The 24,329-nt window shown below is 47.9% G+C and overlaps 1 long non-coding RNA gene across 1 annotated transcript; it reads left to right on the forward strand.

Annotated features, from left to right (window-relative positions):
- The first annotated feature begins 7,182 nt into the window (after window positions 1-7,182).
- Window positions 7,183-24,064, forward strand: LOC132533167 (uncharacterized). The gene is made up of 2 exons (XR_009545078.1): window positions 7,183-7,302; window positions 23,680-24,064. It is a non-coding gene; the product is annotated as an uncharacterized LOC132533167 (long non-coding RNA).
- Window positions 24,065-24,329: the final 265 nt, after the last annotated feature.

Genomic DNA, 24,329 nt, shown 5'->3' on the forward strand with positions numbered 1-24,329 from the left:
CACCACTGTGAGGGGGACACACTTTCTCCTGGAACCTGCCTGTCTGTCTGAACTCTAGTCTTTCTGACTAGGCATCTGCCCCCTCTGGGACTACTTTCCTCTCTGCTTGCTCTTGTTTGCCTGTCTGTCCAGACCTTCCTCTCACCCACCAAGGAATAATCACACAAACAGAAGGGCTTCCCTGAGCTGATGCCATATTATCACCTGCCAGTTGCCATCGTGTTGGGGACAGGCAGCCCCACTTCCGGGTAGCATAGTCTAAGCCATGGAGACTGTCTGTGAGACACCCCTAGTTCCAGGCACTGAGAACGCCTTAATATCTGCCCCCATCCCACTGCTCAGAGGATGGCCAGCCAGGAAGATTTGGAAATTGTGAAAGAGAGACAGCATAATCACACAGAAGACTCTCATGCCTGAGGCTCTGAGAGCCCAGGTTCAATCCCTAGCACCATCATAAACCAGAGCTGAGCAGTGCTCTTACGTACCCCCCCCCATATCTTTCTGTACTTCTCTTTCATTAAAATAAATAAAATATTTTTTGTGGTCCGGGAGCTGGCACAGTGGATAAAGCATTGGACTTTCAAGCATGAGGTCCTGAGTTCAATCCCCAGCAGCACATGTACCAGAGTGATGTCTGTTTTTTTTTTCTCTCTCCTCCTATCTTCCTCATGAATAAATAAATAAAATCTTAAAAAAATATATTTTAAAAGCATAAATATAAGAATAGTAAGTAAATGGAAGGAGAGACAGCATAATAGTTATGCAAAAAGACTCATGTCTCAAGTCAATCCTCAGCACTACCAGAAGCCAGAATTGAGCAGTGCTCTGGAAAAGCAAACAACAACAACAACAAAATAAGAAAGGAAAGAATGAGGTGGGGTAGATAGCATAATAGTTATTCAAAAGACTCACATTCCTGAGACTTCAAAGTCCCAGGTTCAATCCCCCCCACAGTCACCACCACCACACCATAAACCAGAGGCGACAGGAGATAGCATAATGTTTATGCAAAGAGGTTCTTATGTCTGAGATTACGGAAGTCCCAGTTTCAGTGCTGTGGTTAAAAAAAGAAAAGGAATGAAGAAAGGAAGAAACAGTGGGAGGCCAGGCAGTGGTGCACCTGGTTGAGCGCACATGTCACAATGCATAATAACCCAGGTTCAAGCCTCTGGTGCCCACCTATAGGGGAAAGCTTCACTAGTTAGTGGTGCTTAAACCTGAGTCCTCATGCATGGTAACCTGTGAGCTCAACCAGGTAGGCCACCGCCCATGCCCCTCTCTGTCTTTATCTTCTCCTTCCCTTTCAACTGCTCTCTGTCCTATCAAAGTAAGTAAAGAAAGGAAAGAAGGAAGGAAGGGAAGATGGAAACAGCGGGGATGGAGTGGTTCATCTAGTAGACAGCACATTTTGCTGTGCTCAAGGACCTGAGTTCAAGCCCTTGGAACCACATGGAAGCACTTGCACCAGGGAACCTGTTGTGAATGGTGGAATGGTTCTGAGGCATCTCTCTCCCTTTGTCTCCCCCCATTTCTACTTGAAATTATATATCTCTCCACCCATGTGCTGGGGAGACAGCATACTGGTGATGCAAAAAGATTTTCTTTCTTTTTTTTTCCACCAGAGCACTGTTCAGCTCTGGCTTATGGTGGTGCGGGGGATTGATCCTGGGACTTTGGAGCCTCAGACATGAGAGTCAGTTTGCATAATCATTATGCTATCTACCCTCCACCCGACTTTCTTTTTTCTTTTTAAATTTTTTTATAAGCTTTATTTATTGGATGGACAGCCAGAAATCAAGAGGGAAAGGGGTGATAGAGAGGGAGAGAGACAGACACCTGCAGCACTGCTTCACCACTTGCAAAGCTGTCCCCCTGCATGTGGGGTCCGGGGGCTTGAACCCGGGTCCTTGTGCATTGTAACAGTGCGTAATAGTGTAACTAGGTGCACCACCACCCAGTCCCTGCAAAAGACTTTCATGCCTGAGGCTTTGAGGTTCCAGGTTTGATCCCCAGTGCCATTATAAGCCGGAGCTGAGCAGCACTTTGTGTGTGTGTGTGTGTGTGTGTGTGTGTGTGTGTGTGTGTGTGTGTGTTGTGTAAAATGCAGGCCTGGTGAGCTAGCTCACCCAGAAGCCTTCAGCCTTGTCCTGGGCACACCACATAGGAGTCGTACAGCACTGAGGGGTAGCTTTGATGCTATGGTATGTCTATGTTTCTCTCAGCTGCAAAAGTCTTTCTGAGGTGAAATGAAGTCTCAGTGAGGACAAAAAAGCACACTGCAGCATCTGTTAGTCCCTATGCTCGTGAGGAAATGTCACGGTCACATGCAGCTCAAGCCCTTTGAGTGTGACATCTTTGAATTTGTGGAAAGGGCACCTACTTTAAAAAAAAATTTTCATTTTATTTGATAGAATAGAGAGAAATTGAGAAGGGATGGGGAGATGTAGAGGGAGAGAGACAGAGACACCTGCAGCCCCGCTTCACCATTTGTGAAGCTTTCCCCCTGCAGGTGAGGACCAGGATATTGAACCTGCATCTTCAGTGCCACAGGCATGAAGGCCTTTCTGCATAACCACCATACTATCTCTCAGGGCACCTATGTGTGAGCCGTGACTCTGCCTACCCTCCACCCCTCCAACAGCAGAGCAGCCCCCGTACCTCCACCCCAGGCCTCTCTGGACTGTCAGACCTGGGCTTCCCCCGACACACAACCCCACTGAAAGACTGACCTATCCCACAGGGGGTCCCCACCCTTCCACTGCTCTGTGAGGCCCTCCTCTGGACCTGACTTAAGGCACAGCTTAGTGCACCCCCTCCCAAGCTTCTCTGGCATGATGACCTAGCCCTCACTGTCAGGGTCACCCCACACACACACACACATTCCCAAGGGCTGGTCTACACCTGCCATGGCCTGCCCTTGAGCTGAGTACTGGAGAAGCAGAGTGGAAAAGGCCATGTTCAGTCAGTGGGCATTGGCTGCCTATACCCTGAAGTCTACACACAGTGAACGGAACCAGGATCAGAGCAGCCTGGAGCAGACAGAGCCTGAGGTAGCAATCAGGGAGAACGTCCCAGAGGAGGTGGCACTACAGGAAGCCCCATGCCTGCACCTCTGAGCACTGTGACTCACAGCATGCTGAGCTCTGTCCCCTCTCACCCCAGTAAGGGAGGGCTTGGCCTGGGCATGAGACTGGCTGAGTCACAGCCTCGGGAGAGGGCGCAGGATCATCTCATCAGTCTGGGTGTTCATACATATCTGCCAGAGAGATTGGGGAGGTCGGTAGAGGGAGCACAGACGGGCTTCATGCTGTGAGCTGTCCAGTCATGGGGTCACCGGCTCACCCCTGACTCAGTGTCCTCGCCAGGAACAGAATCATCTAACAGGGATCCCTACCTCACAGTCAGAGTTTTTGCTTGTTTGTTTTCTGGCTGTTGGTGGTCCTGGAGATAAAACCTCAGACTTCCCACACATGAGTCCTGTGTGTGAGCTCTGTGCATCTACTCAGCCCTGTCGGATGGATTTAAAGTATTTCGATTTGGAAATCATTTAGAACAGTGTGCTGGAGGACCCAAGTTTAAGCCCCACGTCCCTAGCTGCAGAGAGGGAAGCTTCACCAGCAGTAAAGCAGTGCTGTAGGTGTCTCTCTCCCTCTCTAGCTATCTTCCCTTTCCTGCTTAGTTTCCATCTCTAGTCAATAAAAAAAGAAAAGAAAGAAGTAGAGAAAGAGCGAGAAAGGTGCTTGGTGGATGGTGTGTACACAGACCACACCACACACATATACTTAGCAGCCACTGGCGAACGGTGGAGCTCACTGGATACACCATAATGAACTTTTTTTTTTTTTTTAAGATTTTACTCATTTATTAATGAGAAATATAGGAGGAGAGGGAGAAAGAACCAGACATCACTCTGGTACATGTGCTGCCGGGGATTGAACTCAGGACCTCATGCTTGAGAGTCCGATGCTTTATCCACTGCACCACCTCCTGGACCATGAACTTTTTATTTTTCAAGGCAGAGTGTCCTGAAGATAACCCCACATCCATTCCCAGGATGCACTAGGCACCAAATAAATGCTTGTTGGGTTGACTATGACATCAGGGATTTGGGACTTGGACTGAACTGAAATGTTCAACCTTGAATTCTGGTGTGTGTGAGTATATACATATATTTACTTTTTTATTGTTTTATTTATTTTATTTTTGAGAGAGGTGCAGAGAGAGAAAGACACAGAGAGAAACACCAGAGCACTGCTCAGCTCGGGCTTATGGTGGTGCGGGGATTGAACCTGGGACTGCGGAGCCTCAGGCATGAGAGTTTCTTTGCATAACCATTATGCTATCTACCCCCACCCCATATATTTACTTATTATATAAACATTTTTATGTTTAACTGAAAAGCATCCAGTGAACCAGTTTGAGTTGAAGCCAAATCTACACATTTTTAAATCAACTTTTTTAATACAAGAGAAAAGAATTGAGAGGGGAGGGGGAGGGAGAGGGCGAGAGAAGAAGAGAGACACTACTTGTGAAGCTTTCCCTCTGTAGGTGGGGACTGGGTCCTTGAACCCCTGTCCCTGTGCATGGTAACTTTTATGCTCAATTGGCTGCGCCACTGCCGGGCTTCTTCAAATCTATGCTCTTTTTTTTTTTTTTTTTTTTAACCAGAGCGCTGATCAGCTCTGGTTTATGTAGGTGCAGGAGATTGAACCTGGGACTTTCGAACCTCAGGCATGAAAGTCTCTGTATAACCATTATGCTATCTACCCTTGCCCTCTATGCCCTGTCTAAATGCACTCCAGATGAAGCCGAATATAGTCAGAATATACTTTCTTCCAAACTGAAGCTTCCCTGGCCTTTGTTTTGGGGGGGGTCCCCTTCCCTCCTTCACCCCCTCTGGTCAGAACTCTGCCTCTAGTCCTAGCCTCCAGGTCTCCACTCCAGTACCCTGAGGACAGGCTCTTTTGCTCCAAGTGACACTCCATGTGTTCTTATCGCTCAGGGACATCAGAGCTGGGGATGAGTAGCCCTGCGGGACAGGTAGAGGTGAGGCCACTCGGGGCTGTGCGGGCAGGGGTGGAGCCCAGATCTTCCCCTGGAGCAACGAGCCTCTGCCTGCCAGAGAAAAAAATCTGCTGGCAAATTCCCTTTAGATGTCAAGGTAAAAAGGCTCATGGCATCATTAGTGCTCTCTGGGAATTTGCTGATAGTTCTTGGGAATAGCGGCTCATAGAAACAGCTCACTATTTACAGTCTTTCTCGCTCGCTCGCTCCTATTTCTTTAAAAGCTTTATTTTATTTGACAGAACACAAAGAAATTGAGAGAGAGAGAGAGAGAGAGAGAGAGGAGAGAAAGACACCTGCAGCACTGCTTCACCACTTATGAAGCTTCCCCCTGCAGGTGAGGACTGGGGGCTGGAACCTGGGTCCTTGTGCATAGCAATACAAACACTCAACCAAGTGTGCCACCACCTGTCTCCCTTTTTGAATCATTGAACATTCTATATTATTATTTTAAAGTGTATTTATTATTATTTTATTTGATAAGACAGAGAGACATTGAGAGGTGAAACTTGGTGAAGCTTCTCCCCCAGCAAGTGGGAACTGGGGGGCTTGAACCTGGGTCCTTGTGCAAGTTAATGTGTGCACTCAACAGGTTGTGCCACTGCCCAGCCCCTGCACACTCTAAATTATAAGATAGCATCTGCTGGGAGTCGGGCAGTAGCGCAGCGGGTTAATCGCACGTGGTGCAAAGCGCAAGGACCCGTGTAAGGATCCCAGTTCAAGCCACCAGCTCCCCACCAGCAGGGGAGTCACTTTACAAGAGGTGAAGCAGGTCCGCAGGTGTCTGTCTTTCTCTCCCCCTCTCTGTCTTCCCCTCCTCTCTCCATTTCTCTCTGTCCTATCCAGCAACGACAACAGTAACAACAACAATCATAGCTACAACAATAAAACAACAAGGGCCACAAAAGGGAATAATAATAATAAGAAAAAGATAGCATCTGCTGGGGCCAGGCAGTTGCACACATGCAATTTCTCTCTCTTTTAATATATTTTATTTATTTATTAATAAGAGGGATAGGAGGAGAGAGAGAAAGGACAAGATATCACTCTGGTGCATGTGCTGCCGGGGACTGAACTCAGGACCTCATGTTTGAGAGTCCAGCACCTTCTTCTTCTTCTAGCGTTTGCCCTTCTTCCGTAGCCAGTCAACAGCATCAGGTTGAGCCTGATGTAAAGTTTCGAGACCTCCTTTGAATCTGGAGAGGTGGCAGTCGTTGACTATGTGGGTCATAGTCTGTCTGGAGCCGCAGGGGCAGTTCGGGTCATCTCTGGCTCCCCAGCGATGGAACATAGCGGCGCACCGGCCATGGCCTGTTCGATAGCGATTGAGGAGGGCCCGATCATAACGTGCTAGGTCAAAGCCGGGTTGACGCTTGCAGGGGTCTGTGATGAGGTGATTGTTCTTTACCTCAGCTGACTGCCAACTCTGTTTCCAAGAGTCTGGAACAGAGAAGTTCAGTGTAGGCGTAGGGGACCAGATTGGGTGACGAGACGTCAAGCGTTGGACAGGGTGAGGGAAGATATCCGTGTATATTGGCAGGTCCGGTCGAGCGTAGACGTGGGAAATGAACTTAGATGATGCCACATCCTGAGGAATATCTGGCGGGGCGATGTTGCTAAGAACTGGCAGCCATGGAACCGGGGTGGAACGGATGGTTCCAGAAATTATCCTCATGGAGGAATATAATTTGGAATCGACCAGGTGGACATGGGGGCTACGGAACCATCCTGGGGCACAGTATTCTGCAGTGGAATAGCATAATGCCAGAGATGATGATCGTAGTGTGGAAGCGCTCGCGCCCCATGAGGAGCTGGCCAGTCTTGCAATGATGTGATTCCTCGCGCCCACCTTTGCTGCAGTTTTTATGAGATGTTCGTGAAATGACAGGGTGCGATCGAGAGTAACGCCAAGATAGACTGGCTGGGCTTCATGCCGGATTCTCGTATCACCAAGCTGCACATTAAGCTCATGCGAGGCCGAGGCATGGTGTAGATGGAAAACAGATGATACCGTTTTTGCAGTGCTAGGGATTAGTCGCCATTTTTTACAGTAATCAGATATCAGAGACATGTCTTTCGTGAGTGTTTGACCTCATGTTTGAGAGTCCAGCACCTTATCCACTGAACCACCTACCAGACCACACCGTACACCCACGTTCTCTATGCAAGGACTTGTGTTCAGCTCCCAGTCCCCATCTGCAGGAGGGAAAGTTCACAAGTGGTGAAGCAGTGCTGCAGGTGTCTCTCTGTCTCTCTCCTCTATCTTTCCCATGCCTCTCAATGTCTCTCTGTCTTATCAAATAAAAATACAAGTAAAAAAAAAAGGAAAAAAAGATAAAATATGGCTGCTAGAAGTGGTGGATTTATTGTGCAGGCTCTGAGGGTCAGTGATAACCCTGGTGGCAATTGAAAAAGAAGTAGAAAAGAAAGGAAACAAGGGCCTAGGCAGTAGTGCGCCCAGTTAAGCGTGCATATTATGCAGTGCAAGAGCCTGGGTTCAAGCCCCCGCTCCCCACCTGCAAGGTATCAGTGAAGCAGGTCTGCAGGTATCTGTCTTTCTCTCCCTCTCTACCTCCCCATCCTCTCTCAATTTCTCTGTCCCATTTAATTAAAGAAAGGAAAACAAATTACCTACTATTGGTTTTAGGTTTAATTAATTAATTATTTTTTAAAAACTTTATTTATTATTGGATAGAGACAGAGAAATTGAGAGGAAGGGGAGATAGAGATGGAGAGAGACAGAGAGACACCTGCAGCCCTGCTTCACTACTTGTGAAGTTTTCCCCCTGCAGTTGGGGACCAGGGGCTTGAACCCAGGTCCTTGTGCACTGTAGTGTGTGCGCTTAACCAGGTGTGCCACCGCCTGGCCCCTATTCAACTTATTTATTGCCACTAGGGTTAACACCGGAAATCAGTGTCTACATGACTCCACCACTCTGGGCAGCGGTTTTTTCTTTTCTCTCTATGGAGGGTGAGAGATAGAGAGATGGAGAGACATCACAGTCCGGTTTCACCAACTGTGGAGCTTCCCCCTGCAGACTCTCCCATGTGGTAGCCCAGGGCTTGAACTCAGTGCCCTCTAGCAGGTGAGTCCTCTGGTTTATATTCTTTGTGTGAGCCTCAGGTGCAGGACCAGGCCCTGGAGACTCTGATTCAGTAGATCTAAGGGGTGAAATGGGGGGGGGGGGTTTGCATTTTACTTCTTTACTTATTTATGAGAGAGAGAACCAGAGCATCATTCTGACATATTCAATGCCAGGGATCGAACTCCAAATTTCATGCTTACAAGTCAGATGCTCTGCTCACTGCACCACTTCCCAGGTTTTAATCTGTCTTTGAACCCTTTTTTGGTGACTTTGGTCCCCTACATGAATTCTGTCATTTTCCCGGGCTATGACTTCAGCGGGTCATGGTGGGTTGAGCTTCTCATCCTACAGCTAATGAGCAAACAGCTGAACTGGGCCAATTTTTTCCTTTTCTTTTACAATACTTCCCCTTTTTTCTCATCCCCAGTTCAGCTTTTGTAGATGGTTACAGCTGTCTAAGTGTAAGTTCAGAGGTTTTGACCAAAGTCTCCCCAACACAGAAAGAGTGTGTTTTTAAGCATGAGTACTTAACATCTGTTTTGACTGCTGCTCAGAAGTCTTTCCTATTTAAATTCTGGTCCTTTGGGGGTATTGTAGAGACTTGAAGTTCGGATGATTGACTTAGCACCACAAAAGAGCTAAAGTCCCTTGTATCCCAGAAGCCGAGATGATTTTCTTTTCTTCCTTCCTTTCCTTTTTTCTTTTTCTGCCAGAGCACTGCTCAGCTCTGGGAACCCTGACTCCTCAGGCACGAAAGTCTTTTTACATAACTCTTATGCTATCTCCCCAACACCCCCAAGCTGTTTTCACACCACCCACAGGGCCATGAGCTGTGCAGCTGAGCACCATGGGCTCATCCACTTCCGTCTTCGGGTTTCCTCTTTTGTACAAAAGAGCCTGCAAATCCTGGGGGGGGGGTAGAGCACCCCACCTTCTCCTGAGGAGCTGGGTCAAAGGCAGGTATGTTTGGAGATCAGTATTTTCAGAAGTTGTTTTGCTTGCTTGTTTGTTTTGTTTTTGCCTCCAGAGTTATTGCTGGGGCTCAGTGGGTGCCTGCACTACAAATCCACTGTTCCTGGAAGCCATTTTTTCCCTTTTTGTTGCCCTTGTTGTTTATCATTGTTGTTATCGATGTTGTTGTTGTTGGATAGGAGAGAAATGGAGAGAGGAGGGGAAGACAGAGAGAGGAAGAGAAAGACAGACACCTGCAGACCTGCTTCACCGCCTGTGAAGCGACTCCCCTGCAGGTGGGGAGCTGGGGGCTCGAACTGGGATCCTTACACCGGTCCTGGTCTTTGTGCTTTGCTCCATGTGCGTTTAACCCGCTGCACTACTGCCTCCCCCCCCCATCTTTTCAGAAGTTATCTCTTTAAATACAAACTTGGGGTGGGACCAGGGAAACAGTAAAAACAATGATGCGAAAGATCCTGCCTGAGGTTCCAAGGTCTGAGGTTCAATCACCAGCACCAGCATAAGCCAGAGCTGAGCATGCTCTGCTCTCTCTGTTTCTCATTAAAATGAAATAAACACACACACATGTAAATTTTAAATTTATTACTGTTTTCTTAAAGCAGCCAGGGAAACAATTCCATAGGTAGAGTGCAGAGCTACTGTGCTGGCCCCCACACCCAAGTGTCCTGGTCTTTCTCATAGAGTAAACAGGCTCTGGAAGATGAGCTCAGGATTTGCATGTTTGAGGCCCCAAAGGTTCTAGGTTCAACTCCAGGCACTGCCCTAAACTAGAGCTCAGTATGACTTTGCTTTTTCCTCTCTGCGTCTCTCATAAAAATAAATATATAAAACAAACAAACAAATAAATACAATTTAGAGGCTGGGGAGATTACACCTGTGATTACACCAGACTTTCATGCCTGAGGCTCTGAGCTCTCAGATTCCATCCACAGCACCACCATAAGCTAGAGATGAGCAGTGCTCTGGTCTGTCTCTCTTTCTCCCTCTCATAAAAAAATAGCTATTTTAAAATAAACACAAGGGCTGGGAGGTGGTACACTTAGTAGAGCATGTGTGTCATAGCACACAAGGACAGGAATGCAAGCATCCTGACCCCCACCTGCAGGAGGGAAGTTTCATGAGCGGTGGAGCAGTGCTACAGGTGCTTCTCTTTCTCTCTACCTCTCCCCTCTCAATTTCTCTCTATCTTTATCCAAAGTAGCTAACTAATGGTGACTGGGCAGTATTGCACCAGGTTAAGCGTACATAGTATGAAGCACAAAGGCCTGTGCAAGGATCCGAGTTTGAGCCCCAGCTCCCTACCTGCAGGGGGGTCGCTTCATGAGCAGTGAAGCAGGTCTGCAGGCATCTTTTTCTCTCCTTCTCTATCTTTCTTTCCCCATTGAATTTCTCTCTATCCTAGCCTATATATATATATATATATATAATTTTTTATATTTATTTATTTACTTCTCCTTTTGTTGCCCTTGTTTTTTATTGTTGTTGTAGTTATTATTGTTGTTGTTATTGATGTCATCGTTGTTGGATAGGTCAGAGAGAAATGGAGAGAGGAGGAGAAGACAGAGAGGGGGAGAGAGAGACACCTGCGGACCTGCTTCAACGCCTGTGAAGGGACTCCCCTGCAGGTGGGGAGCCAGGGGCTTGAACTGGGATCCTTACACCAGTTCCTGTGCTTTGCGCTACCTGGCTTAACCCGCTGCACTACCACCCAACTCCCTATTTTTTTTTAATGGTGGTCCGGGAGGTGGCACTAGACTCAAGCATGAGGTCCTGTGTTCAATCCCCAGCAGCACATGTACCAGAGTGATGTCTAGTTCTTTCTCTCTCTCTCTCTCTCTTCCTGTTTATTTATTTATTTATTTATTTATTTATTTATTTATTTTACCAGAGCACTGCTCAGCTCTGGTGGTTCAGGGGATTGAACCTGGGATTTTGAAGCCTCAGGCATGAGAGTCTCTTTGCATAACCATTATGCCATCTACCCCTGCCCACTCTCTCTCTTCCTTTCTCATAAATAAATAAATAATATAAAATAAAATAAGGTCATAATAGTACTATTTGTAATTTTTCCCAAGCTAAAAATGATTTTAAAAAAAAAATGAAAAAAGTGGCCTCCAGGACTCCAGGAACAGTGGATTCCGTAGTGCAGGCACCAAGCCCCAGCAATAACCCTGGAGACAAAAAAAAAAAAGTAACTAACTAAATAAATAAATATCAAAACAAGTAAATACATGCTTTAAAAATCTAAATAAGCCTTAAATAAATAAATAGGAACTTGGAAGAACAGCCTTTAAGTTTACAGAGTCATTTATGAGGGTGGAGCCTTGTCTCAGGGGAACATATTTGTAGGGCAAGCCCGTGACCCTCCAGGGCTGCCCCACCAGGTCCTCTGAGTGGCTGAATGTGTGAGCCAGGGTTGGCCAGGCTCAACCTGCATCAGACAGAGCTCAGGCCTGGAGCCCCCAGTCTTTCCATGGCACTACGAGATGCTTCCCTAATGGGGGGGGTGATGTTGTGCTGTCCCCCTTCTTTGTTTCTTTTTCTCTCAGTCTGAACATAAGGGGGTGGAGAGTGTCCTTTGGCAGCAGTTGAAACACAGGTGCAAAGCCCCTACCAACCCCCCCCCCAAAAAAAAAAAAAAAGAAGAACACAACGCTTTGGGACCAGCAGGACAATTCACCTGGCTAGTGCCTCTGCTCCACCCTGTGCTTCGCCCAGTTTTGAGCCCAGTCCCCACAGCACTGGAGGCAGCTTTGGAGTTGTGGAGTCTTTTCCTGTATCTCTCTCTCTCTTTTTAAATATTTATTTATTCCCTTTTGCTGCCCTAGTTGTTTTATTGTTGTAGTTATTATTGTTGTTGTCCTTGTTGGATAGGACAGAGAGAAATGAAGAGAGGAGGGGAAGACAGAGAGGGGGAGAGAAAGATAGACACCTGCAGACCTGCTTCACCGCCTGTGAATCGACTTCCCTGTAGGTGGCGAGCTGGGGACTCCTCTCGAAAGGGATCCTTAGCCGGTCCTTGCTCTTTGCACCACGTGTGCTTAACCCGCTGTGCTACCGCCCTACTCCCTCTTTTTTTTTTTTTAAGTATTTAATTTATTTTTTATTTATGGGATAGAGACAGAAAAAAATTGAAAGGGAGAGGGAGATAGAGAGAAAGACACAGAGAAACACCTGCAGCCCTGCTTCACCACTCGTGAAGCTTTCCCCCTGCAGGTGGGGACCGGGGGCTTGGCCTCGTGTCCTTGAGCACTGGAACGTGTGCGTTCAACCAGGCATGCCACCACCTGGACCCACTTCTATCTCTGTCTTTCTATCTGAAAAAGTTGGCCTGAAGGACTGAGGCCCTGGTGATAATAAAAAAGAAAGAAAAGAAGGAAGGAAGAAGAGGAGGAACAGCAGCAGAAGCAGAAAGAGGAGAAAGGGGGGTAGGAGGAACATCCTCAAAACAAAGGCATTGACGTATATATAATCCCCTAGAAAGCTGGCGGGAGGGGGGTTGATATCTAGATCCTGGTGGGGTTGAAGTTGCCCCCTGTCAGTCTTTAACCTTTTTTCCTTCCTTCCTCCTTCCTCCTTCTCCTCCCCTCTCTTTTTTCTCTCTAACAAGAGGCAGCGAGAGAATAAAAGGCACCACAGCACCAAAGTTTCCTCCAATTCGATGGGGTCAGGACTCTTACACAAGGCACACCAGCAGCTGCTTCCATTTCTATCTCCCACTTGCCTCCCCCTTGCTCCCCTTCTGTCCTGGAAAAGCCCCTCACCTTGGAATGTGTCCACAACTCCTCTGCTTATGAGAATCTGACCCACTTAGCCCTTGAGGCTCTGTCCAACTCTGCTGTCAGTGACCCAGAGTTTGTTTCTTTCTCTCCTAGCTGCCCCTCCTCCTCCTCCTTTCCCTCTTCCTCCCCTCTCCTTCCTTCTCCCCTTCCATTCTCCTTCCCTCTCTCTCTCCCTCCCCTCCCCATCTCCTCTTCCCTTTTCTCCAGGGCCCTGCTGGGCTCTGGCAGGAGATGAACCTGGAATCCTTTTGCATAACCGCTAAACTGTCTCCTCAGCCCAGTTTTCTTATGTTGACAAGAGCACTGCTCAACTCTGGTTTAAAGTGGTGCTAAGGATTGAACCTGGGACCTTGGGAGCTTTGGGTATGAAAGTCTTTTTGTGGGTGGGGGTGGATAACATGGTTATGCAAAAGAATCATACCTGAAGCTCCAAAATCCCAGGTTCAATCTCCCACACCACCATAAATCAGAGTTGAGCAGTTTTCTGGTTAAAAAAAAAAAGAGAGAGAGAGACTCTTTGCAGAACCACTATGCCTCTCCCCAGCTCTGACTGTTCTTCCTGCCTTTGCTTTCCCCAAGATGGACCCCACTTCGTTCTCATGAGGACACCAGGATGCCTTTGAGGAGACACAGTGGAAGTGGAAGTGTGGGAGTCGGGTAGAGGCTCTCACCCCAGTATTATTTGGCACAAAGCAGAACAGAGAGACCTTTTCTGGCCTTTCCACCGCCCTCAACCCCACTCTCCTCTGCTCCTCCTTCCACACCGGAAACTGACTCCTCAGTTTTCCTCGGAAACTGGGTCCTTGTAAGGGGCTTCCTAGGGAGCAGATCTCACACTGGGTCCCTAGCCCACTGGGCCTGGTGGCAGGGGAACCCAGCTCCAGGCTGCAGGAGGCTGGACATGCCACATATTTATTTTCTGTGGCTTTGCTCAGGCCTCTGCAGACAGCGGATTTTTTTTGGTGTTTTTTTTTGTTTTGTTTTGTTTTTGTTTTTATTGAATCTGGCCCCAGAACTGCTGGGATTAGGCCTTGCTTGGCTATGCAGAGAGAAATAAGTATTCTGGGGGAAAAAGTTGCCCTCCTCTGCCTTTCCTTCTCCCTCCCCTTTCCACTCTCCCCCACGTGGTTTCTTTGTTTAAAAGTTTTCCAGAATGTACTAAGCTGAGGAAGAGAGCAGTGTTTTTCTGCAAAGCCCAGCGGGCTCCGTGTGGTTGGCATTGTCTTGGGCCCTCCCTGCTGCCTGGGCCCAGCTCTGGGAGGAGGCCACGGGGGACTCAGCCCCCTCCACCACCACTTAAGACTGCCCAGCACTGGGGCTGCCTGAGGGCTGTGGGGTCATCCCCTGGCCTGTCTGCAGCTCAGTCTGGGAAGGGAGCCCCTTACAGCCTGGGGGAGATCACTGGAGGCAGGGTGCTGAGGCCTGGGTAGGTTCTGAGCAGGCCAGGCTACCATCAAAGCCAGGTACAGTCAAGCTTCCATGAGGGGTTGAGACATTCCTGCTGGACCCCAAAAAGCAGGCTACCCAGTGCTTGGGGGAGACATGAGCTGAATCCCCAAAGAGACTTTCTGACTTGGCCCAGATTTCTGGTCCTCAGGGGAAACCCTCTGGGGACACATAGGACTTAGAGGAAAGGTGGAGGTCAGCCCCTGGAATGAGCTGAGATGACAGACTCCCCCAGCCCCTGCCCATTCAACCTGTTTCCTCTTTATTGATTTACTATTTTCTTAGTTGTTGCCTGCACAACAAATCCATTGCTCCCAGTGGCCATGTGTTATTATTTTTCCTTTTTGTTTCTGTCTTGTCTTTCTTCCTCCTCTTCCTTCTTCTCAATAGAGGCCGAAAAGTTGAGAGGGAGGGGGGAGAAATGGAGGAAGGGAGAAAGAGAGACACATGCAGTGCTGCCTCACTGCCCCTGACCCTTCCCTTGTACAGGTGGGGACCAGGGACTTGAACTCAGGTCCCTGCAGTAATGTGTGCACTCTACCAGGTCCCCTGCTTGCTCTTAAGGTCTGACAATTGGGTAGTTTTGTTCCTGTGACTTGCTGAATTGTGCACTCACAGCTTGCCTCTCCCAGGCTACTTAGAAGGAAGGGGAGAGGCTGACTGGGCCCTGGGGCTGAGGGCATGGTAAAATATTAATAGCTCATTTGAACAGTGTGCTGCTTTGCTATATTGGACCCAGGTTCAAGCCCAGCCTCCACCAGATTGGTTCCCTTTCTTTCTTTCCTTCCTTCCTTCCTTCCTTTTCTTTTCTTTTCTTTCTTTCTTACCAGAACACTGTTCATTTGTGGCTTCTGGTAGTGCTGGGGATTGAACCTGGCACCTTTGGTGCCTCAGACACAAAAAATCTTTTTGCATAATCATTATGCTATTTCCTCATCTCCCTATCATATTGAAGGTAGCTTCAGTGCTGTGGTCTCTTTCACTCTTTGTTTTTTTTTTTAATTTTTTTATTTCTATTTTTATATTTATTTTCCCTTTTGTTGCCCTTGTTTTTCATTGTTGTAGTTATTATTGTTGATGTCATCGTTGTTGGATAGGACAGAGAGAAATGGAGAGAGGAGGGGAAGACAGAGAGGGGGAGAGAAAGACAGACACCTGCAGACCTGCTTCACGGCCTGTGAAGTGACTCTCCTGCAGGTGGGGAGTGGGGGGGGGGCTTGAACAGGGATCCTTAAGACGGTCCTTGCGCTTTGTGCCACGTGTGCTTAACCTGCTGCACTACAGCCTGATTCCCTTCTCTCTTTGTTTTAATAATAATAATAACAATAATAGCACCAAACTGGGGATGGGGGAGGGAGATCCCCATCTCAAACATCCCAGGTAGTCCCTGCTTCATACAGAAGAACCAAGGTGGGGGCCTCACAGAGAGGCGGGGTACAGCTGGCTGTCAGGCGGGGGGAGGGTATGAGGGGCAGCACATCTGCAGGTGCTCCTGGCATTGGGGGAGGCAGGGTGGGATTGGGGGGACCACTTTGGACATAGGCTGTTGGCCTCTTGCCAGCGATTAGTTGCTGGGACAAAAGCCAGTGGCGCTGAGTCTGGCATTTCTTCATCTGGTTCCTGGTTCCTGGCTGGAGGCTCCCGTGTCTGGTCTGCGGGAGGAACCGCTTATCTCAGGCTGATAGTGGGTATTAATAATGAGGGCCCCAGTTCCAGGGCCTGGCAGATAGGCGGAGGCCAGCCTGTCCCCAGCCCCTTCCTCCAGGCCCTGCCAAATTCCTCAGCGCCCAGGGGATAAGATTAGCAGATCCTACTTCCCACAGGCGCACCTCCCTCCATCCCCTGGAATTCTCAGCCGGCCTCAGCTTTTAACTCCAATGGGGCTGGGAGCATAGAGACCCCAAGGCTGGGAGACAACCTGTTCCTTTTGTTGATGACTCTGCTTCCAGACCCTGGTGACCTGTCATCACCATCATCATCATAAAGAGGATTCCTACAGTGGGTCCCTGGGTGCCAACCCACCGGGCAGGAAGGAGGAGGGGACAGAGAAGTCAGGCCTGTCCCCTTGTCTCCACTTCTCCTGGCCCTGCTGCTGTGGCTTTGGCATGATGGTCTCAGGACTCCCCTACCCAGCTGTCCCCCAACTCCAAGCTCTGGTTATTTGGTGTGAATGTGAAAAAGGGATGTCACTCACCCAAGTACACACACATACACACACACACACACACACACACACACACAGACACAGACACACACACACACACACACACACACACACTCCCTGAATGGCTGGGACGGGCTGAGCTCCAGGGAGAATAATGTCTGCAGAGCAGTTAACATTCTCCGGAGCCAGGCGCCAGGAGCCGAGGATTCCTCCAAGTCCCTGGGCCGCCTGGCGCTGTGAGACCTTTGAGAAAGTCGCCTAACCTCTCTGTAAGGCTTCTCCTTTCTGACTCCATGAGATTAGATTAGTTTATCTCTGCAGAACCTGTCAGGAATGAGGCCAGGGAGAGGGCACAGGTCACCTCCAAGTCAAGGCATTCCCGAGTTCCTCTGGGGAGGGACAATAGGGCCAGCCCGCCCAGATCAGCTCTGCCCTGGGGCTGGAGGGCTCCTGGCCCCACCCCCACACTCACTGATGGCCTGTCCCTCCCCATTCCCAGCAGGTGACTGTCCTCACCTCCCACAGAAGCCTCCTTGAGAGACTGACTTTGACCTTCCCTCCCTCCCTCCCTCCCTCCCTCCCACCTTCTGTTTTCTCCTCCTCTTTTTAATTTATTTTGTTTTTATTTTAATGAAATACAGAAAGACATAGAAAAAACCAGAGCACTGTTTAGCTCTGCTTTATAGCGGTGCTGAAGACTGAACTTGGGACCCCTGAGACTCAGGCAGGGAGTCCTTTGCGTCGCCATTTTGCTGTCTCCCCCCCCTCCATCGCCTCTCACTTTCTTCTTCCCCTGCTTCTCTACTTTTGCTCCTTTACTTCTTCTTCTTTTTTAACCAGAGCACTGATAAGCTCTGGTTTATGGTGATGTGGGGGATTGGACTTGGGTCATTGCATCTACCTGCGAACAAGCCCTGGCCCTCTCAACTTACATTGAAAATGGATTCCAGAAGAATTTAAAGACGGGCGCTGTCTTTGTTGATCTCACAGCAGCCTATGACACGGTCTGGCACCGTGGTCTCCTAGTCAAGATCTCAAGATGCCGCCTCCATGGGTGGCCAACACTATATGGTTTCTTCTCCAAAACAGAAGATTCCGGGTGCATCTGGGTGACAAGTCTAGCAGATGGAGACTTGTCTCAAGTGGCCTCCCCCAGGGCTCTGTTCTGGCTCCTACGCTATTTAATATTTACATCAATGACCTCCCAGAAACTTCTTCAAGGAAGTTCATCTACGCCGATGACATCTGCTGTGCAACTCAGGCATCCAAGTTCGACATCCTCGAGGAAACACTCACGAAAGACATGTCTCTGATATCTGATTACTGTAAAAAATGGCGACTAATCCCTAGCACTGCAAAAAACGATATCATCTGTTTTCCATCTACACCATGCCTCGGCCTCGCATGAGCTTAATGTGCAGCTTGGCGGTACGAGAATCCGGCATGAAGCCCAGCCAGTCTATCTTGGCGTTACTCTCGATCGCACCCTGTCATTTCACGAACATCTCATAAAAACTGCAGCAAAGGTGGGCGCGAGGAATCACATCATTGCAAGACTGGCCAGCTCCTCATGGGGCGCGAGCGCTTCCACACTACGATCATCATCTCTGGCATTATGCTATTCCACTGCAGAATACTGTGCCCCAGTATGGTTCCGTAGCCCTCATGTCCACTTGGTGGATTCCAAATTATATTCCTCCATGAGGATAATTTCTGGAACCATCCGTTCCACCCCGGTTCCATGGCTGCCAGTTCTTAGCAACATCGCCCCGCCAGATATTCGTCGGGATGCGGCATCATCTAAGTTCATTTCCCACGTCTACGCTCGACCGGACCTGCCAATATACACGGATATCTTCGCCCACCCTGTCCAACGCTTGACGTCTCGTCACCCAATCTGGTCCCCTATGCCTACACTGAACTTCTCTGTTCCAGACTCTTGGAAACAGAGCTGGCAGTCAGCTGAGGTAAAGAACAATCACCTCATCACAGACCCCTGCAAGCGTCAACCCGGCTTTGACCTAGCACGTTATGATTGGGCCCTCCTCAATCGCTATCGAACAGGCCATGGCCGGTGCGCCGCTATGTTCCATCGCTGGGGAGCCAGAGACGACCCGAACTGCCCCTGCGGCTCCAGACAGACTATGACCCACATAGCCAACGACTGCCACCTCTCCAGATTCAAAGGAGGTCTCGAAACTTTACATCAGGCTCAACCTGATGCTGTTGACTGGCTACAGAAGAAGGGCAAACGAACGCTAGCAGAAGAATTGGAGCCTCAGCCATGGAGTGTTTCTTTGCATAACCATTGTGCTATCTACCCTACCCTTTCCTTCTTCCTCTTCTCCAAGATTTATTTTAGTTTATTTTTTAAAATATTTTATTTATTAGATATTTGATAGAGACAGAGAGAAATCAAGAAGGAAGGGAGAGATAAAGAGACACCTGCAGCACTGCTTCCTTATTCCTAAAGCCCCCACCCCCCCAAAGGTGTGCCACCGCCTGGCTCCCATTTTATTACCTGTGAGTTTCACATGAGACGGAGAGGACAAGAGGAACAAACCAGAACATCACTCCAGTACATGCAGCACTGGGGATCAAACAGGGAACCTTACAAACAACTGTCCAGTGCTCTGCCAGTGGAGCCACACCTCAGGCCACACAGCCTTCACCTTCTCTGAGGCCTGATAGACCTGCCTCTGATGCCAGACCTGGCTCTGCACTTGGTCACCCAGCTGGCCACCACCCCACCTTTGCTATAACTTCCTTTGCTCGGATTTATTTAAATTTTTTTTTAAAAAATTATTTATTTTTCCTTTTCTGTTGCCCTTGTTTTTATCATTGTTGTGGTTATTATTGTTATTGATGTTGTTGCCAGATAAGACAGAGAGAAATGGAGAAAGGAGGGGAAGACAGAGATGGGGAGAGAAAGATGCCTATAGACCTGCTTTACCGCTTGTGAAGCAACCCCCCTGCAGGTGTGGAGCCAGGGGCTCCAACCGGGATCCTTACGCCAGTCCTTAAGTTTCACGCCATATGTGCTTAACCCACTGAGCTATGTTCCGGCCCATATTTAAAAATTTTATTTATTTTATTTTTATTTATTGGATAAAGACAACCAGAGGGAGTCGGGCTGTAGCGCAGCGGGTTAAGCGCAGGTGGCGGCGCTAAGCTCAAGGACCGGTGTCAGAATCCCGGTTCGAACCCCCGGCTCCCCACCTGCAGGCAGGTCCCTTCACAGGCGGTGAAGCAGGTCTGCAGGTGTCTGTCTTTCTCTCCCCCTCTGTCTTCCCCTCCTCTCTCCATTCTTCTCTGTCCTATCCAACAACAACGACATCAATAATAACTACAACAATAAAACAACAAGGGCAACAAAAGGGAATAAATAAATAAAATAAAATAATAAAAAGAAAAAGAAAAGAAAAACAAAACAAAAAAAAAAAAAGACAACCAGAAATCAAGAGGGAAGGAGGTGACAAGAAGGGAGAGAGACAGAGAGACACCTGCAGCCCTGCTTCAGCACTTGCAAAGCTTTCCTACTGGAGGTAGGGACCAGAGGATCGAAACTGGGTCATCGCGCACTGTAACATATGCAATCAACCAGGCACACCACCACCTGGCCCCACTTATTATTATTACATTTTTCTTTTAATGAGAGAGAGAGGAGAGACTGATCCAGAGAGAAATACACAGAGAAAACCAAAGCACTGCTCAGTTCTGGCCTGTAGTGGTGCTGGGGATTGAACGTGGGAGCTCAGAGGCTCAGGGAAAGTCTTTTGTATAACCATTATGCTGTTTCCTCAGCCCAAAAGACTTATATTTTTCTTTAATTAAAAAAAATTTATTAGTGATTTAAAAGATTATATAATAATAGGGATATAATTCCATACCAGACCCACCACCAGAGTTCTGTGTATCCTCCCCATCCCCAACAGTAACCACCATAGTTCTCCTAAGATCATAGTTATGGGTTGAATATATATATTTTTTTTCTTTCCCCAAGTCCATGTGTTTCAATTTTCTATATACCAGGTATGAGTGAAACCATCTCATAGTTGCCCTTTCTTTTTCCTCTTCCCTCTCAAATAAGAGAAACATCATCTGACTTCCTCAAGTGTTCTCCAGAATCTCTTCCTTCTCAGTGATGGTGCAAAAAACTAAGGTTCCAGTGGAACTGGGGCTCAGAGCCTTCTGGTCATCTTCCCCTAAAATTTCTCTCTCTGGAGTATGGAGTAAAATTCTTCTGGGGGGCCAGAAGGAAGGAGTTCTAGCTTGATGCTATTGCTTCTCTGCTGGATATGGACATTGATTGGTTGATCCATACCCACAGCCTGTCCATGAAAGCCTTTTATATAACCATTATGCTATCTCCCCAGCCCTTTTCCCTTTTTTTTTTTTTTTACTTTATAAGACAAATAAAAATAGAGAGGGGGAGGGAGATAAAGAGGTAGAGACAGAGAGGTATTGAGAGGAAGAGAGAAGCAGAGACACTTGCAGACCTGCTTCGCTGCTCATGAAGCTTCCTCCCTGCAGGTGGGGACCTGTGGCTTGAACCTGTGTCCTTATACATGGTAATGTGTGTGCTCTACCCAGTGTACCACTTAGCTCAGAGATTCTGATTTTGTTGTTGTTAAACCTCTAGAATGCTCCTTACCTGTCTGCGGTGGTGCGTCCCTCCACACACACCTGTTGAGCCCCCCGGCTCCAGTAGATGTGCACAGCCCTATTACCTGGCTGCACAGCTATGGCAGTGAGGTGGGTGCACATACCTTCCCCTTAGTCTCAAGTCCAAGTGAGAAGTGGCAGGTTGTAGCTGCCTTCTTCCTCTGTCTCCCACCCCACAATATGTGGACCACCAAATCACCCCCTTGGTAGGAAGAAGCCTGGGTGGTGACAGAGCCAGTATGGGTGGCCATACCACCCGGTTCTCTCTGACAGGACCACCGTACCGTAGCTCCAAACACATGTGCACCCTGATCTGACATTCAGCTTGGGACTCTCTTCTTAGGGCAGACTCCCACCTTCAGCTGCTCCCTGGAGTGTCCCAGAAACACGCTAACAACTAACTGGCCCCATCTCTCTCCCCTCACATAGCTTCACCCAAAACATTGCCACAGGAACAAAAGACTGCCATCCCTAAATATGCTTTTTAAAAAAATATATTTTATATTTATTTTATTTTTATTTATTTCCTTTTGTTGCCCTTGCTGTTTTATTGTTGTAGTTATTATTGTTGTTGTTATTGTTGTCATTGTTGTTGGATAGGACAGAGAGAAATGGATAGAAAAGGGGGAAATACAGAGAGGGGGAGAGAAAGAGAGACACCTGCAGACCTGCTTCACAGCTTGTGAAGCGACTCCCCTGCAGGTTGGGAGCCAGGGCTTGAACCAGGATCCTTATGCCGGTCCTTGCGCTTTGCGCCACCTGCGCTTAACCCGCTGCGCTACAGCCTGATTCCCTTAAAAATATTTTATTGGGAGTCGGGCTGTAGCGCAGCGGGCTAAGCGCAGGTGGTGCAAAGCACAGGCACCGGCATAAGGATCCCGGTTTGAGCCCCGCTCCCCACCTGCAGGGGAGTCGCTTCATAAATGGTGAAGCAGGTCTGCAGGTGTCTATCTTTCTCTCCCCCCTCTCTGTCTTCCCCTCCTCTCTCCATTTCTCTCTGTCCTATCCAACAACAACGACAGCAATGATAACTACAACAATAAAAAAAAAAACAAGGGCAACAAAAGGGAATAAATAAATAAAATAAAATAAAACACTGAGGAGGTGACTGTACTTTAAAAAAAATTTAAAAAAAAGAAAAAAAATGTATTTATTAATGAAAAAGAGAGGAAGAGAAAGAGAAAGACCCAAGCATTACTCAGGTACATGTGCTGCCGGGGATTTAACTCAGGACCTCAAACTTTATCCACTGTGCCATCTCCCAGACCACTAAATAAGCTTATTAAATTCATTTATTATCAGCTGGGACCCTGGTCGATAAGTCCTGAGATTCCCAAACAGACATGATGGACCTAGACCTCAAATAAATCCCTCTTCCCAATATCACCAGTCATCTCTATCAGGAACAACACAATAGACCCCTTTGTGGGACCCCATAGTACCTTGCCCTCAACTTAGATCAACAATGGTAGAGAATGTTGCACCCTCCAAAGGGAGGCTGGACAACATACTCTATGCTCCACATGAGGAAGATGGGTCCTGATATTGGGGCAGCTTGGAATGATCCTACTCATGACCACAGAATGTGAGTTCAGACCTACAAGGATGCAGAGGTCACATAGGCTCCTAAGCTGAATATGGGCCCCAGATCAGATCAAATCGGTGGAGTTTACAGTCAACAATATTTATACACCTTTCCTATATTTGGAAGCTACTCTCTTCCCTGATCCAGCTTTCTGGTCCTTTTTCCAGCCATGACATCAACTCCCCAGACAATAACTTAGATCCACCTGCATATCAGATTTCAGGTTCAGGGAAAAAAGAAGAAGAAGAAGAAAGAAAAAAACGAAACAGAACTAGTATAGTCATGGGTCCTTTGGAATATAACTAAAATAGGCTTAGTAGCTATTTAGAAAACGGGGGACCCCCCCAACTCTTGATCTGCACTATTCCAGCCTTTAGGTTCATGATTAGTCAACAACTTGTTTGGCTTTGCTGGGAAATTGTGCCCAATGCAGTCACATCTGCCATGTTGTCCCCTCAGGCTACTTCTAGTTCCCGTGAGAGTTGGTACATTCTGGGAGTGCCTGTTCAGCCATGTTGTGCCCTCAGGGCATTGTCTATATCCCCGCGATATTTGGAGTGCTTTGGTTACTCCTCCCCCCTCCCATTCTCACGAGAGTTATTATCCTATCCTGGAGTGCTATGGTTACTCCTACCCATTCCCATTCTCGCGAAAGCTGCTCCTATAAAAGCCCTTCTTCTTCCGCACCTCGTTCTCTTGCCAGCGCTTCACTTCGGTGTTCAGATGCAGGAAAGGTTACTGTGTGAGGCAGCCATTTTCGCTACCTCCACGTGGCTCAACCTGCCTCTCTAGCACCCAACTCTGAGGTGCCAGTGCAAATAAAGATTTGTGTTTCCTCTTTGCTCCGGACCCCTCCTCTCTCTTCTCCACGGCTCACGCACAACAACAGGTTTAATATGCTAACTCTCTTTTCAGCCACCAGGTTCCAGATGCTAGCATGATGTCAACCAGACTTCCCTGGACAGACAATCCCACCAATGTGTCCTGGAGCCCCACTTCCTCAAAGCCCCACCCTACTAGGGAAAGAGAGAGACAGGCTGGGAGTATGGCTCGACCTGTCAACGCCCATGTTCAGCGGGAAAGCAATTACAGAAGCCAGACCTTCCACCTTCTGTACCCCATAACGACCCTGGGTCCGTACTCCCAGAGGGATAAAGAATAGGAAAGCTATCAAGGGAGGGGATGGGATACGGAGTTCTGGCAGTGGGAACTGTGTGGAGTTGTACCCCTCTTATACTATGGTTTTATCAGTGTTTCCTTTTTATAAAACATTTAAAAACGAATAAAAATATTTATTTTTATTTAATTATTTTCTTTTTTCATAGTATCTTTATTTATTTATTGGATAAAGATAACCAGAAATCGAGAGGAAAGGAGGTGATAGGGAGAGAGATAGTGAGACACCTGCAGCACTGCTTCACCACTCATAAAGCTTTCCCCATGCTTGTGGGTACTGGCGGTTCGAACCAGGCTCCTTGCGCACTGCAACATGTGTGCTCAACAAGCTAAACATTTTATTTATTGGATAGGGAGAAATCAAGGTCAGGGCTAGATAGCATAATGGT

The sequence above is a fragment of the Erinaceus europaeus genome, chromosome 15, assembly GCF_950295315.1.
Source record: "Erinaceus europaeus chromosome 15, mEriEur2.1, whole genome shotgun sequence".
Classification (NCBI taxonomy): domain Eukaryota; kingdom Metazoa; phylum Chordata; class Mammalia; order Eulipotyphla; family Erinaceidae; genus Erinaceus; species Erinaceus europaeus.